This window comes from Silene latifolia, chromosome 3 (assembly GCF_048544455.1).
Source record: "Silene latifolia isolate original U9 population chromosome 3, ASM4854445v1, whole genome shotgun sequence".
Classification (NCBI taxonomy): Eukaryota; Viridiplantae; Streptophyta; class Magnoliopsida; order Caryophyllales; family Caryophyllaceae; genus Silene; species Silene latifolia.
Window position 1 is genome coordinate 119,935,392 of NC_133528.1, and position 14,904 is coordinate 119,950,295.

At 38.9% G+C, this 14,904-nt stretch overlaps 1 long non-coding RNA gene across 1 annotated transcript; it reads left to right on the forward strand.

The window, feature by feature from the left end:
* Positions 1–6,800: 6,800 nt before the first annotated feature.
* LOC141646251 (uncharacterized) lies at positions 6,801–9,120 on the forward strand. Its single transcript, XR_012545459.1, has 3 exons — positions 6,801–6,969; positions 7,082–7,153; positions 8,938–9,120. It is a non-coding gene; the product is annotated as an uncharacterized LOC141646251 (long non-coding RNA).
* Positions 9,121–14,904: the final 5,784 nt, after the last annotated feature.

Genomic DNA, 14,904 nt, shown 5'->3' on the forward strand with positions numbered 1-14,904 from the left:
CATCTTGAAAACTGGATAAGAGATCGATGACGAATCAAAACACGATCGACCATTCTAATAAACTTGCTAAAAGAAGAAATTTTTTTACTCGTGAAGTGGGTGTGTGCTGTAACACCCGCGAATTTTCTATTTTGGCAATTATAATTTAATTAACCGTTTCATTGTCTTATTTATATTTTAATTATTTAATTTAATTAATTTCATTATTAAACATGATTTTTATAAATATTATATTTTTAAAGCTTAAGTTATACAAAATAAATATTTTGGTCGGATAATAATGATAATAATAATAATATCTCCCGTCTTGAGTTATAGTGGGCTTGAGACGAAAATTCTAGCGGAAACCGACTCAATTTGAGTTGTTGGGCTTTTTATAACTTATGGGCCTTTTCTCCTTCTCTTTTCTTTTCATAAAACCCTCACCTAACACCTCACAACTTCATCTCCCTCTTCATTTTTCTGAAATTCATCTTCAACAACCCTCACCATTTTTATACATCTATCTTACAAATCTTCAAAACACCATAATTTGCTCAATTCTTATCCGATTCAAGTGATTTTCGCGTCTATCTCTTCCTCTCATCGCCCTCCTTCTTTCTAGGTAAGAAAAGATCCGACTTTCCTCCATTATTGGGGCTGTCGAGCCATCCTCTATATGGTACCCTTTTTCTAGTTTCGATTTTTAGTCTTATTTTGTGTTTTCTTATGTTTAGGAGAAAGGTGAGTTGGCCCGGAAGTGGATTCTTGCTTGTGAGACGATTACATTAGAGATTAAGAGCAAAAAGGTAACGGTGATGGGTTACTCGACATTATGTCAAATTTGTGTGTTTATATTTTGTAGTTTGTTCATATGTATGTTAAAGTTTGAATCTTTTCTTGTTTCACATTTATGTTGTTGAATGAGTTTGTATGAACAACCATCTCATGGTTGGTTGAAGAGTTTTAAGCATGTTGTTACATTGATTTTCAATTGGGTAAAGTTGTGATGTTTGGATGAATTAATTGTTTGATTTTGGGTCAAAATCTTGTGCTTGAATCCATCAAGATGTGTGACAATTACATTCTTGTGGCTTCTATTAGGTATTATTGTGTTAACATGTATATTTAAGAGGAATTTGGGATGAAAAATTGGTAGGAATCGACTTTCGGAAAGGGTAGGAAATTGTCGTGCAAACAGTCCGGTGGCAGGGGAAAACCGCAGGCTCCGGCACCCACCGCAGGCTCCGGCCACTATCGCAGGCTGCGGTTTAAGCCTGACCAGTTTTCGTAAAATGGCCATAACTTCTTCGTTACTTGTTTGTTTGAGGCTTATGACCTACCGTTAGAACCGTAAGAGGATAAGCTATCACCTCCAACTGGTTTCACCTCATTATCATGTATAGAACTCAAGTTATGACCGTTTGAAGTTGACCCTTGTTGTAGTCGAGTACTAAACTTGTTGTTATAGATTGGGTTTTGAGTTTCTTGTTGGGTATGCATCTTAACTTTGGTTCTAATGCTTGTGTATGATGTGTTGAGACTCTTTTATCATGGGAGTACTTGATATTTGTTATACTCTTATACTTATACATGCTTCACATGAATTGTTTACGTTATGTTTGTGCAATCATTGTTACTCGTACTTGTGACCGGAGCGTGACGGTTTACATTGTGTGACTACTCGACATTCCTTATTTATTTGCCCTCGGCCATTGGGTCACGATTATGTGCCATTGTTTCCGAGTTAGGCTGTCTTCCTTCCGCCTCTTCGGACCTTGGGGTACGGATAGGTACCATGGTTCCGATTTGGGGTTACTCGACCTTGGGGCACGGCTAGGTGTCATGGATCGAGTCTTGGATACGATTTGGGATTGTATGTCGAATCGGGTGTCGTCCATCCCGAGAGTCTGGCCAGATTTAGACTAGGACCGTATTATGATCGTCGTCCTACCAGGAGGTTGGAGTCTAGGGGTTTGTCTTGTTTTGAGTCAATCCTTTGTAAATGTCTTGCTTGTTACGGTCATTGGTGTGTTCTTATATACGAGAGTGCACGTCTTCTATAACTATTTGTGAGAGTCTTGGTCCTATCGGATACTAGTGGTGAGATGCAAGCCCCTAGTTGCGATATGATCGCCGGAATTGATGTTCCCATCCGTTCTTATGGTGAGATGTAAGCCATAAGTATGAATGCGACATTAGTAGCCACGTCCCGTGCTATGGTTGTTAAGAGGTTTTCAAAGGAATGGCTATTGGTTTCCATCCATGTATTTTCTATTCAATTGATCCGTTGTTTACTTTCTTCATATGATTCGATGCCTAATCTCATATCCATGTTTTGGTTACCTTGAATGCATGTTTAATATAATGTACCATGCCTATCTCATTAAGAATGCAATATGCCTATCTCGTTATGATTATCGTTATATTCCCTTGTCCATATTATTCAAGTATGATGCATGATCAATATGTTTAATTAAGTTCTTGCTTATGTGCATTTTGACATATTGTGGTGGGAGAACCCCGAGTTACTCCCCACCGATCGTGGCGTTCATGTTTACATGAATGACGGGTTTGTGATGCAGATTATGGGGAAGACGTGTGAGCTAGCGAGAACGTTGAACCTTGGACCTTAGTTATAGGTTGCTTAGACTCACCTATCGTTAGACTTGTGTTTATTCGTGGGATATCTTTTCCCCAACGCACTTGTTTTAAATTGTAAAACTTAATTATCTTTCTTTTCATTTTTGTTTGATCACTTATGGTGAATTTCGCACTTTAAACTCTTAAAGGTTTTTTTTTAAATCTCGTAATTTCCGCTTTATTTTTGATGCCCTATCGAGGGGTCTCACAGTTGGTATCAGAGCATATGTTGCTCCCGACGCACACACGTGTACCCCGAATTTAAATTGAACTTGACCTCAAATAATAAATGAGAGATGGGTAGGACTAAGGACCTAAGTTGGTAGTCTCTTTGTGCATGCTATATGTTAGGTGCTAACATGGTTGACTCTTTGGTGTCTTGAGAAGATGGTACGACCAACCAAGGTGGAGAATACTATCATGGAAGCCCTTACTCTAAATCTTCGGAATCAACGGAATGCCAATGCTCATGTGAATCATCGCCCTATCCGCCGTGGCAAGAGGCCATCTGTGCCCTCATCCTCGTCTTATCCTAGCAAGAAGAGGTTGGTGCCGAGAGTCCAAGGACAAGGAGTACAAGACCATGGAGGACAAGAGCCAGTAGTGCAAGAGCCGAAAGGACAAGTACCTACATCTACTAATAGGCTTAAGGAGAACCGCAAGTGCTTCAAGTGTGGGCAAACTTATCACCCCGGTATTGGATGCTATGCTATGCCCTTGAAGTGTTACCATTGCAAGAAGCCCGGACATCTCTTCAGGAATTGCCCCGAGAAGAAGACTATCCCTCCTCCTCTCCCTCATGCTCCGGAAGCCGAGCCAAGAAGAGTCACTCTTGTCGAGAATCAAGTCGGAACCGCCGTTCCTCCCGACACCGTTATGGGTGTGTTTTCTATCCTTGATCCACCTTTCCTTACTTTTATCCCGTGATGCTCATCCCTCCTTTCTAAACTCTCTTTTGCTTTACCTTGGAAGCTAGGTTGGTACCCGCCCGACCTATCCCATGTTTTTGTTTCTCCTTCCATAACATCTTGCTTAAGGAACTCTTTCTCTTGAAGGATTTCCTTACCGTCTCGAAGATACCTTCCTCTCTTTGAGTGCCTTGTCATATTCCCTTATCTGTGTGCTTCTATGCCTTTCGCAACTCTTATTCCATATCTTAGGAGTTGTCTTTGTACCTTTTCTCCTTATAATGCCCCTCGTGTATACCTTCATCTTTGCCTTATGGAATGTTAACTCGGTCGGATAAGTTGGCTTTTGTGGAATTTGTTTGTGTTTTGACCCTTAACCCCAGTTTTGAGAGGTCAGGATGTCAGAAAAGACTTAGGTAAGGTGATGATAAATACTTAGTGATTCTTATACCTAGTTCCTTGACCAAGTAAGTATAATTGATTGGTGGATTCTTCGTGTCAGGAATAAGTTGCCTATGTGATTAAAGTTATAGAACTTGGCTTTGTTGTTTATGTTTGGGATTTGAAAGCTTAGTAGGTTGAGCGTCGTCACCTTAGGAGAATATGAGATAGATTTATGATAGAAGCCTTGAATAGAACCCATTCTTAGATGTTAAAGGTCCCAAATAGAATGGTGATGTGATTTGATATTAGTTTTCCCTTGAAGAATTTGGTTGAGAAGTCTTTGTTAATTCGTTCTTTGGTTTTTAAAACATCGAGGTTGTGTCGAGAACTTGAGATAAAGAGACGTTGTTATACTTGAGTGGTAGACTTACTTTAGGGATATCCTAATATGTGATAGGATAGGTGAACAATGAGTCTAACCAATGTATCAACCCTTAAGCGAGCGTTTATTTTTACCTTGATCAGCCATAGAGGTGTAACCCTTGAAGAGAGACTTGCATATAAGGAATGAGATGAATTGTCTTAACCCATGTTTTGGAATTTGGTTGTTTTGTTATGATGGTACAATATCCTAATAGGCGTGACCCTGTTAGAAAGAACCTTAAGTCTTAGAAAGCGTATGGGTTAAGCCTTGAAGTCCTCATTCGTACCATTAATCATCTTCCTTCCCTCCGCTTATACCTTGATTAGATTTAATTCTTAAGCATAAAAGTTACTTGTCGTTTCCTTGACTTGGATACCTCTCTAATTCTAATGTCTCTTACTTGTGTTAACTAGTTACCTTTATTGTTGACTCCTTTAATCTCACACCTCGTCATGTTCATGTATCCCTTTGAAATTTCCTATCATTTCTTGACCTAGTTATTACCCTTTGTTTCTTTAGTGGAGTGATGGCTTTGTTGGCTACGTGGTAGAGTGAGTGAGATGCCCTTGAGGATTCTTTGCAAACCTTGATTTCGTCAAAATTGGATTAGTGGCACTTGAGTTGAGTTGGGTAGGAAAAATTGTATGACAATCTATTTACTTTTGGTTGGTGGTCTTTAAGATTTGGGGAATGTGATCATTTAGGCTTGTGAATTCGGGTGTGCATAAGATTTTGGTTTGGAGTGTTAGAAAGTATAAAGACCTGGAGATTTTGACCTTTGATTTAGGATTTTACCATAGTGAGAACTCCTAGTAGTCGATAGTTGGTTATGTGTGTAACTCTTTTAGTAGTTTTGATATTTCATGGAAATCGTTTATAGATGATTTATATTTGAGAGTTATGGAATCACAATTGTGATGGAGTGACTTGACCCACGGGGTAGCATAGGAGTAAATTGTGAGTATTTTGAGGAAATTTTTGGGAGTTATGTGGTTATGAGTTTAGTGGTTAGGAAGTTTTCGGAACCGTTCGGGGGTGACTTTGTTGTTCGAGACTTAAGTATCTAGTGTTTCCTTGTTGCCTAACTTCCCGTCCTCTTTGACCATAAGTGTTTCCGTTCATACCTCTCTTCCTCGTTTATGCTTGCTCCTCCTTTAGAATTTGATGCTAACCTATGGAATTCAATCTTTGATAGCCTGGTAGATTCGATTTCAACTCTTCTCCTAGGAAGTTCATCCTATCTCTTTGTTGGTTAAGTTTGAACCCTCTTAGCGTATCTTGTTTTCATGATATCTAAGTTACTTTTCAATTCATAAAATTTCTAAACGTTTCAAACTACCATTTTTGGTTCGTCGTTAAAGGTTTATGTTACTTTTACTAAACCCTACCTATTTTAAGAGTTCAAAAATGAAAATTTGATTTAGTTATCCTTTTGTCCTACGAGTATAACTCCTTTTTATTGATTTTTAATTGCTAAACCCGAGTTACTTTTAACTTTGCTCAATTTCTAACTAGCTTTGGTCTACTTATGATTTCGTTGTCAAAAGTTTAATATTATATTTTCAGGAATTTGACTTCCTTTTTAATTTAGAAATGAAGCCTCTACTTCTATTTTGACCTTTGCAAAAGAAAATTTGAGTGAATTGCCTTCTCTTTTGATTTTGACGTTGATCGGATGTTAGAACTCGTTATTTGAAACGTTTAATAACTTGTTCTGCGCTTGTCGGCGAATGATTTTTGTTTTAAATTTGTCTTAGACTTGGAAAGTTAGCGTTCTTGTGTGCACGACAAGAGCAATTTCGTTCCATGAAGGAGACTTATACTTTTGAAAACTCTTCATCAATGTCTTTGAAAGTATTTTGATTTTTGATTTATACAAATGATTTGCTTTTGACCATATCTTTGATTTGGAATGTGATGTTCTTGAATGCGCAACGAGAGCATTTTCGTTCCTTTGATGAGAATCGGTTCATTTTCGGAAAATTTTAATTGAGACTTCGAAAGGATTTTGATTCTTACGATAAGTAACCTTTTGAATGTTTTGGTTACCGAATTCAAAATTCCGGTTTTATTTTATACGACATTTCATTTCCATTTTCAAGTTTCGAGGACGAAACTTTTTTAAAAGATGGGGTGATTGTAACACCCGCGAATTTTCTATTTTGGCAATTATAATTTAATTAACCGTTTCATTGTCTTATTTATATTTTAATTATTTAATTTAATTAATTTCATTATTAAACATGATTTTTATAAATATTATATTTTTAAAGCTTAAGTTATACAAAATAAATATTTTGGTCGGATAATAATGATAATAATAATAATATCTCCCGTCTTGAGTTATAGTGGGCTTGAGACGAAAATTCTAGCGGAAACCGACTCAATTTGAGTTGTTGGGCTTTTTATAACTTATGGGCCTTTTCTCTCTTTTCTTTTCATAAAACCCTCACCTAACACCTCACAACTTCATCTCCCTCTTCATTTTTCTGAAATTCATCTTCAACAACCCTCACCATTTTTATACATCTATCTTACAAATCTTCAAAACACCATAATTTGCTCAATTCTTATCCGATTCAAGTGATTTTCGCGTCTATCTCTTCCTCTCATCGCCCTCCTTCTTTCTAGGTAAGAAAAGATCCGACTTTCCTCCATTATTGGGGCTGTCGAGCCATCCTCTATATGGTACCCTTTTTCTAGTTTCGATTTTTAGTCTTATTTTGTGTTTTCTTATGTTTAGGAGAAAGGTGAGTTGGCCCGGAAGTGGATTCTTGCTTGTGAGACGATTACATTAGAGATTAAGAGCAAAAAGGTAACGGTGATGGGTTACTCGACATTATGTCAAATTTGTGTGTTTATATTTTGTAGTTTGTTCATATGTATGTTAAAGTTTGAATCTTTTCTTGTTTCACATGTATGTTGTTGAATGAGTTTGTATGAACAACCATCTCATGGTTGGTTGAAGAGTTTTAAGCATGTTGTTACATTGATTTTCAATTGGGTAAAGTTGTGATGTTTGGATGAATTAATTGTTTGATTTTGGGTCAAAATCTTGTGCTTGAATCCATCAAGATGTGTGACAATTACATTCTTGTGGCTTCTATTAGGTATTATTGTGTTAACATGTATATTTAAGAGGAATTTGGGATGAAAAATTGGTAGGAATCGACTTTCGGAAAGGGTAGGAAATTGTCGTGCAAACAGTCCGGTGGCAGGGGAAAACCGCAGGCTCCGGCACCCACCGCAGACTCCGGCACCCACCGCAGGCTCCGGCCACTATCGCAGGCTGCGGTTTAAGCCTGACCAGTTTTCGTAAAATGGCCATAACTTCTTCGTTACTTGTTTGTTTGAGGCTTATGACCTACCGTTAGAACCGTAAGAGGATAAGCTATCACCTCCAACTGGTTTCACCTCATTATCATGTATAGAACTCAAGTTATGACCGTTTGAAGTTGACCCTTGTTGTAGTCGAGTACTAAACTTGTTGTTATAGATTGGGTTTTGAGTTTCTTGTTGGGTATGCATCTTAACTTTGGTTCTAATGCTTGTGTATGATGTGTTGAGACTCTTTTATCATGGGAGTACTTGATATTTGTTATACTCTTATACTTATACATGCTTCACATGAATTGTTTACGTTATGTTTGTGCAATCATTGTTACTCGTACTTGTGACCGGAGCGTGACGGTTTACATTGTGTGACTACTCGACATTCCTTATTTATTTGCCCTCGGCCATTGGGTCACGATTATGTGCCATTGTTTCCGAGTTGGGCTGTCTTCCTTCCGCCTCTTCGGACCTTGGGGTACGGATAGGTACCATGGTTCCGATTTGGGGTTACTCGACCTTGGGGCACGGCTAGGTGTCATGGATCGAGTCTTGGATACGATTTGGGATTGTATGTCGAATCGGGTGTCGTCCATCCCGAGAGTCTGGCCAGATTTAGACTAGGACCGTATTATGATCGTCGTCCTACCGGGAGGTTGGAGTCTAGGGGTTTGTCTTGTTTTGAGTCAATCCTTTGTAAATGTCTTGCTTGTTACGGTCATTGGTGTGTTCTTATATACGAGAGTGCACGTCTTCTATAACTATTTGTGAGAGTCTTGGTCCTATCGGATACTAGTGGTGAGATGCAAGCCCCTAGTTGCGATATGATCGCCGGGATTGATGTTCCCATCCGTTCTTATGGTGAGATGTAAGCCATAAGTATGAATGTGACATTAGTAGCCACGTCCCGTGCTATGGTTGTTAAGAGGTTTTCAAAGGAATGGCTATTGGTTTCCATCCATGTATTTTCTATTCAATTGATCCGTTGTTTACTTTCTTCATATGATTCGATGCCTAATCTCATATCCATGTTTTGGTTACCTTGAATGCATGTTTAATATAATGTACCATGCCTATCTCATTAAGAATGCAATATGCCTATCTCGTTATGATTATCGTTATATTCCCTTGTCCATATTATTCAAGTATGATGCATGATCAATATGTTTAATTAAGTTCTTGCTTATGTGCATTTTGACATATTGTGGGTCGGGAGAACCCCGAGTTACTCCCCACCGACCGTGGCGTTCATGTTTACATGAATGACAGGTTTGTGATGCAGATTATGGGGAAGACGTGTGAGCTAGCGAGAACGTTGAACCTTGGACCTTAGTTATAGGTTGCTTAGACTCACCTATCGTTAGACTTGTGTTTATTCGTGGGATATCTTTTCCCCAACGCACTTGTTTTAAATTGTAAAACTTAATTATCTTTCTTTTCATTTTTGTTTGATCACTTATGGTGAATTTCGCACTTTAAACTCTTAAAGGTTTTTTTTTAAATCTCGTAATTTCCGCTTTATTTTTGATGCCCTATCGAGGGGTCTCACATGTGCCACTTGTGTGAGCTTTGAAGAAAGGACAAAGTTTTGGAAAATGTGTATCCTAGTCAACTATAGTGTAGTCGTAGGAGTGGACTCAAAGTGAGGTTTTGAAATGGGCTTGTGGCCCGAATTTTGACTCGACAAACGGACAGAGTTTCGACTGGGTTTTGCGCTAATCGAATGGCCTTTTTCGAAATTTTGATTAAAAAAAGGGTTTTGATTTTTGCAAAAATCGTCATGGTTTCGTTTAGAAATGGTGATCACGTAAGGTACAAATATTTATACAAGCATTATAACAGGATGCTGAGTGATTTTAAAAGGGTTATGGTTTAAAGGGTGGGTTGCCATACCGAACCATCAAACCCGAAGTCTGTGGAGAGGCTCGTACCAAACAAGAGTAAGGTCGATTCCTAGTCCATTTCCTCAAGTAGTGAAGGACCTTGATACAAACAAGAGTAAGCATCATGGTATGGATGACGTCAATCGCTATCCATCCTTAGGCCCAAATAAGAATTAGGACCGTTTAGACGGGAAGATTGGTTGAATGGGTTGGGTTGGGCCTAGGAAGGCCGAATGAAACGGTCTAGGAAGACCGAGTTATGAAAACCGACAATTGTCTTGTACAAACTATTCCCTAACCTTGTTCAAGTTTCACCCTTGGCTACACGTAAGTGTATGGTCCCTAGCGGAGTTGCCAAACTGTGGACAGCGGGGGCCCACGGGGGCCCTTGGGAGGAAGAGAACAAGCGTTTGCATTTTGTTGGAGTCACCACCAATTTTTATGGGAAATTGGAACCGTTCGAATACCTCGTGTCATGTCAAGACACAAAGTAGTGACATGAACACTAAGCAATCGATACCCTTAGCATTCTATGTCTAGAATGACTCTCGTGGATGCCAATGAACACGGATGTTCACAGAGATCTGGAGTAAGGGGTGAGGGTACGTATTAGGAAGCTCTTTTGATCGAACACCTAATCCCGCCCGCCTCGATAGCGGCCTCTACTAATGATTAGGGAAATTGTCTATACTCGATATATCGTCGATTAATCACATGCAATGCAACATCCAAGTTTTAATCCTAACATGTGAGAATTAGACTAAGTCGGTGAACACGTAATTTAACATACAATTAATGTCGAAGTAGGATTTAATGCTCAATTACATGTGAAAACATACAAATGACACAAGAAATATGATAAATACAATAAAATAAAATTAAAATATTGAAAATTACAATAATTACAATGGATTAAGCGATTTATGTCGAAAATACCTTTAAAATGGATAATTTGAGAAAACGAATAAAAGAGAGAAATAACGAACAAATCAGAAGGTGATAATACGATTAATAGTCAATTATACGTAAGCTAATTAAACTAGGTCAGGCAACAACGGAGTTCAGAGACAGAATTCAACCTGGAACAGGCGCAGCAGATCGCGCCCCTGCGGAAAGAGGCGCGGCAGTCGCGTCTGCATTCCAAGGGTGAGTTCTGGCTGTGAAGCCGGAACTGCAAATCGTTAATATTAATTGGTTATTTTAAGGATTGATTACGATATTTACTCGGATGAAAGTGATTATCAGGTTATTTATATGTGATTGATAGTCACAAAAGCAACAAAACATGGATGAGATGGATGCAAACGAATTATTTACATGGAAGAATGATTGATTAGTGACATGGGTGAATAAAATAGACTAAACATGATGAATTAATGACAAATTAATGACGAATATCATGAATAACAGGTGGAAAATATATCAAGGATCGAATTCCAGAAACCCGATATGAACAAATCGAATTCCTACAACCCGGATTGAATTTAATGACGAAAACCCGCAAATATTGGATTACATGGGATTTAAGTCGAATTTAATGACGAATTAAACATGTTAATGATGATGATTAATATACATGTGAGATGATAAGCTATTATGTCAAAGAATTAACAGGAAACAAACGAAACAAATAAACACGAACGAATTACAGAGGACGAAGGAAGAAGAAAGGAAGCGAGGCTGCGCTGGCGGCCCCTCACGAAGAGGCGCAGCAGGAACTGCGCTCCTTCGAAGAGGCGCAGCAGTTGCTGCGTCCTTTCTCGACGGTCTATCTTCTGGAAATCCTCAAAAAAAGAGATTTTAAAGTACGGTTTTAGAAATCGGTTTTAAGAGGTATTTTCGACATAAACCTTACATTAATGATGATACAAAAGTAAAGAACAATAAATAAAAGAGAGATTTACACCCTCAGACTTACATGTTTGACGAAACGAGAAGGGCTAATTTATCGATTAGCGATGCTCGACTCGAAGTATAATGCAAATATGAAAGTGCCCTCGTAAGAGGAAAACGATTAGATTAATTAAGTTGATTGATTGTGGAGTTGGTCAAATTGGTCGGTCATGCAAACGAGGCTGGTACTCAGAAGGATCCGAGCTTACGTGGTCGAATGTTCAAGCACGTAGACGCCAAAAAGTAAGAACAAAGGTCTAGAATGCAAAGGGAGAAGAGAAGGGCGGACACTCGCGTGAGAAATATGAGGAGCGAAGGCTCCTATTTTGTAGACACCTCATTTCTGCACCTCCCGCAAACCACCCGGTGATTATTGGGCCGCATGTTTCGTATACGGAACGATTTGTGACAATTCATAAGTTTATCGTCAAGTGGTCGCTTAAACAATTGTGTCTACCCCTTACTCGTCATCTACGTGCCGATACGGTCGTTTTGGCAGTAATTAGAATACATTTGGAGTCTGGGTCAAAAACCATCTTCATTTCCTAAAACCGTCAAATCCCGAGTCAAAGCAATGTGCTTGTCTACCTAAGTTTAGGATGTCATAAAATGTCATGAGTATTCTCATTTTGAGTCCTATGTCACTTTTTTGGGCTAGACTTAAAGTTTACATTACAAAATGTGCATTTCATTTAGTTAAAATGATAACCCGAACTTTAGGCCCGCTTTACGAGGTCATAACGACTTTTTTTGGGTCAGGCCTATTTCACAGAAAGTTCTAGATTTCTTTCTTAGCTTTCCTACGCCACCGAAATCACCTTAATCCGAGTCTTGTAGAGAAAGTTATGCCTAAAATACGACAGACTGTCAAACGCGCTTTCTTGCGCAGGAGGAACCCGCTGAGGAAAGGACGCTGCAGGTGCTGCGCCTCTTCCAAGGGACGCAGCTCTGCTGCGCCTTTTCCTCAAGGTTTTCTTTTTGTCCAAGTTTCCGCGTTTATCCTAAGTCGGTTGTTTCCGGATCTTTCTCTCCTTTCCTAAACCCTAATTCCGTGATTAGTATAAATAGGAGACTTCGCTCCTCATATTTCTCACGCGAGTGTCCACCCTTCTCTTCTCCCTTTGCATTCTAGACCTTTGTTCTTACTTTTTGGCGTCTACGTGCTTGAACATTCGACCACGTAAGGTCGGATCCTTCTGAGTACCAGCCTTGTTTGCATGACCGACCAATTTGACCAACTACACAATCAATCAACTTAATTAATCTAATCGTTTTCCTCTTACGTGGGCACTTTCTTTACATTCGCGTCGAGCATCACTAATCGATATCTTAGTCCTTCTCGTTTCATCAAACATGTAAGTCTGAGGGTGTAAATCCTCCTTTATTTAATGTTATTTTACTTTTTGTATCATCAATTGTAAGGTTTATGTCGAAAATACCAATTAAAACTGATTTCTAAAACCGTGCTTTAAAACCCTTTTTACGGATTTCCAGAAGACAAACCGTCGAGAAAGGACGCAGCAACTGCTGCGCCTCTTCAAAGGAGCGCAGTTCCTGCTGCGCCTCTTCGTGAGGCTGCCGCGGTTCCTGCTTCCTTTCTTCTTCCTTCGTCCTCTGTAATTCGTTCGTCTTTGTTTGTTTCGTTTGCTTTTGCTAATTCTTTGATACAATAGCATAATAATTTCATATGTATATTATTCATCATCATTAACATGTTTAATTCGTCATTAAAACCCGACTTAAATCCCAAGTAATCAATATTTGCGGGTTTTCGTCATAAAATTCAATCCGGGTTGTAGAAGTTCAATTTGTTCATATTGAGTTTCTGGAATTCGACCTTTGATAAGTTTTCATCTGTCTATTGTCATATTCGTCATTAATTTGTCGTTGATTCATCTTGTTTAGTTCATTCACCCATGTCATTAATCCATCATTCGTTCATGTAATTAATTCATTTGCATCCGTCTTATCCGTGTTTTATTGTTTTATGACCCCTCAATCACATGTAAATAACCTATTAACCACTTTCATCCGAGTAAATAATTTAATCAATCATTAAATTTACCAATGAGTATTAACAACACGCAATTCGCTTCACGGCCGATTCAGTCGTCAAAGACGCAAAGAATCGGCTGCGCCTATTCAAGGGACGCGGCTCTCTGCTGCTTTATTCGGTTGAATTTCGCCTCGAACTCCGTTGTTGCTTGACTTAGTTATTTAGCTTACGTATAATTAACTATTATTCGTATTATCGCCAGCCCTCTTGACTTGTTCGTTAATTCATTCTTTCATTCGTTTTCTCAAATTATCCGTTTTAAAGGTATTTTCGACATAAATCGCCTAATCCATTGTAATTATTGTAATTTTCATTATTGTAATTTTCTTTATTGTATTTGTCATATTTATTGTATCATTTGTATGTTTTCACATGTAATTGAATATTAAATCCTACTTCGACCCAATTGATTGCTAATTACGTGTCAACCGACTTAGCCTAATTCTCACATGTTAGGATCAAAACTTGGATGTTGCATTGCATGCATATAATCGACGATATATCAAGTACGAATAATTTCCCTAATCATTAGTAGAGGCCGCTATCGAGGCGGGCGGGATTAGGTGTTCGATCAAAAGAGCTTCCTAATACGTACCCTCACCCCTTACTCCAGATCTCTGTGAACATTCGTGTTCATTGGGATCCACGAGAGTCATTCTAGACATAGAATGCTAAGGGTAACGATTGCTTAGTGTTCATGTCTCTACTTTGTGTCTTGACATGACATGAGGTATTCGAACGGTTCCAATTTCCCATAAAAATTGGTGGCGACTCCACAAATGTAAACGCTTATTCCCAAGCGCCCATGTGGGCCCCCCGCTGTCCACAGTTTGGCGACTCCGCTGGGGATAATACACTTACGTGTAGCCAAGGGTGAAACTTGAACAAGGTTAGGGAATAGTTTATACAAGACAATTGTCGGTTTTCATAACTCGGTCTTCCTAGACCGTTTTATTCGACCTTCCTAGGCCCAACCCAACCCATTCGACCAATCGTCCCGTCTAAACGGTCCTAATTCTTATTTGGGCCTAAGGATGGATAGCGATTCTCGTCATCCATACCATGGTACTTACTCTTGTTTGTATCAAGGACTTTCACTACTTGAGGAAATGGACTAGGAATCGGTCTTACTCCTGTTTGGTACGAGCCTCTCCACAGACCCCGGGTTTGATTGTTCGGTATAGCAACCCACCCTTTAAACCAAAACCCTTTTAAATGCACTCATCATCCCGTTATAATGCATGTATATATGTTTGTATACGTGATCACCATTTTGTAAAAAAACCATGACAAAATTCTGTAAAATCAAAAATCCTTTTCAAAATGGAACATTTTCAAAACAGCACAAAATAAGCCGAAACTCTGTCCAAATGACGAGTCAAACTTCGGGCCTAAAACCCATTT